We start from the raw sequence: 2,487 nt of genomic DNA on the forward strand, positions 1-2,487 counted from the left end.
TTCACATTTTCTAGACTACCTAGCTGGTGCACAGGTGTAGTCATTACTAATTAAGATGTGCTGCATTCATTCCTAACTGACCATTCTACAGATCTCCAGGAGGCCTGGAAAACATGAACTGTTTGAAGATCTCGAGGACCGGTTTGGCCAGCCCTGTTTTTAAGTTTTTCTAGGAAACGTTTTAGATGAATGCTTATTAGCATTTGTCAGTATGTTCTTTTGCAAAGTGTCTCTGTGGCGCAATCAGTTAGTGTGTACGGCTATTAACCATAAGGTTGGTGGTTCAATCCCACCCAGGGACGTAATTGACCTTGTTATCAGATTTTGGTGATCTTTAAGTAGACAAGTCAAATTTCATACCCCCTGTTATGGTGTAGGGTACCTGGCCTTCTCTGATGTAATCAGAGTTAGATTTGATTCAGTGATTTTATAAAAACATCTAGGAAGCACAATTTAGCAGTGGGTTGCAGAGAAAAAGAAATATGCTGGCAAAAAAATCAAATTGCGTGATTAAACAGCTCTTCATTTTCTGGCTTTATTTTTATGCTAACAAATTTGTTCTCTGAAAAGTGTCCACAAAGCCAAGTCTCTGATTAACACCTTTGTAGGGATGGTTTTTCACCTATTACTAAATTAAACTTGCTTCATTGGAAAGGCAGCAAGATGTATCCTCATTTCAATGTCTACTGAAATAATACAGGTTGACACCAGGAAACATTAACGCCACTGCATCCTTGCTGCTTTCTCATGTGGAAGTCTGTTTAATGTGAAAACAAGGTGATATCTAATTAGCACACAGGTAAGGAATTAAGAAAATCTTTATTTAAGGGTGAAGATGTTTCTCACAAAATCGTTGCCCCAATGCATCATTGAAATTCAAGCTGGAAAGATGATTTTAATATATCACTTGTACATTTTGTATTGCTCTTCTGGTGACAATGTAGTTTGTTTTTGTCAATTACCATTTTAATAATAGGGTAAAGAAAATGAAGTGGATTTTTGAAAGAAAACAATACTGTCAATATACTATTAAAACAAATTAAAATGGTAAAAGTTATTGTACTTTAAGTAAAAATAAAAGAGACAAAATATCAATCCCAGTTTTGGATTACTTTAATTAACAAAAAAAATGCATATAGCAGAGGATAGTTTCAATCTGCCTACCTCTGGGTTATGGGCCCAGCATGCTTCCATTGCAGTACTCTGCTGCACATGTAAGTGCAAGAGATCCTGAAGCACTCACTCATCATGGGAAAGTACCAATGTGTTTCTTCGTTGGTTGATGGAAGAAACATCTTACAAAAACTCTCCAGATTATTGACTTTTTAAAGTTTTTCTAGGAAACGTTTTAGATGAATGCTTATTAGCCTTTGTCAGTATGGACTTTTGCAAAGTGTCTCTGTGGCGCAATCGGTTAGTGTGTTTGGCTATTAACCAAAAGGTTGGTGGTTCAATCCCACCCAGGGACGTAATGAAGAACAAATTTGTTAGCATAAAAATAAAGCCAGAAAATGAAGAGCTGTTTAATCACGCAATTTGATTTTTTTGCCAGCATATTTCTTTTTCTCTGCAACCCACTGCTAAATTGTGCTTCCTAGATGTTTTTATAAAATCACTGAATCAAATCTAACTCTGATTACATCAGAGAAGGCCTGGTACCCTACACCATAACAGGGGGTATGAAATTTGACTTGTATACTTAAAGATCACCAAAATCTGATAACAAGGTCAATTACGTCCCTGGGTGGGATTAAACCACCAACCTTTTGGTTAATAGCCAAACACACTAACCGATTGCACCACAGAGACACTTTGCAAAAGTCCATACTGACAAAGGCTAATAAGCATTCATCTAAAACGTTTCCTAGAAAACTTTAAAAAGTCAATAATCTGGAGAGTTTTTGTAAGATGTTTCTTCCATCAACCAACGAAGAAACACATTGATACTTTCCCATGATGAGTGAGTGCTTCAGGATCTCTTGAACTTACATGTGCAGCAGAGTACTGCAATGGAAGCATGCTGGGCCCATAACCCAGAGGTAGGCAGATTGAAACTATCCTCTGCTATATGCATTTTTTTTTTGTTAATTAAAGTAATCCAAAACTGGGATTGATATTTTGTCTCTTTTATTTTTACTTAAAGTACAATAACTTTTACCATTTTAATTTGTTTTAATAGTATATTGACAGTATTGTTTTCTTTCAAAAATCCACTTAATTTTCTTTACCCTATTATTAAAATGGTAATTGACAAAAACAAACTACATTGTCACCAGAAGAGCAATACAAAATGTACAAGTGATATATTAAAATCATCTTTCCAGCTTGAATTTCAATGATGCATTGGGGCAACGATTTTGTGAGAAACATCTTCACCCTTAAATAAAGATTTTCTTAATTCCTTACCTGTGTGCTAATTAGATATCACCTTGTTTTCACATTAAACAGACTTCCACATGAGAAAGCAGCAAGGATGCAGTGGCGTTA

At 35.5% G+C, this 2,487-nt stretch overlaps 1 non-coding gene across 1 annotated transcript; it reads left to right on the top strand.

Annotated features, from left to right (window-relative positions):
- The first annotated feature begins 1,395 nt into the window (after window positions 1-1,395).
- Window positions 1,396-1,469, top strand: TRNAN-AUU (transfer RNA asparagine (anticodon AUU)). The gene has a single exon. It is a non-coding gene; the product is annotated as a tRNA-Asn (tRNA).
- The last annotated feature ends 1,018 nt before the right edge of the window (window positions 1,470-2,487 follow it).

This window comes from Pseudophryne corroboree, unplaced genomic scaffold (assembly GCF_028390025.1).
Source record: "Pseudophryne corroboree isolate aPseCor3 unplaced genomic scaffold, aPseCor3.hap2 scaffold_1469, whole genome shotgun sequence".
NCBI classification, from domain to species: domain Eukaryota; kingdom Metazoa; phylum Chordata; class Amphibia; order Anura; family Myobatrachidae; genus Pseudophryne; species Pseudophryne corroboree.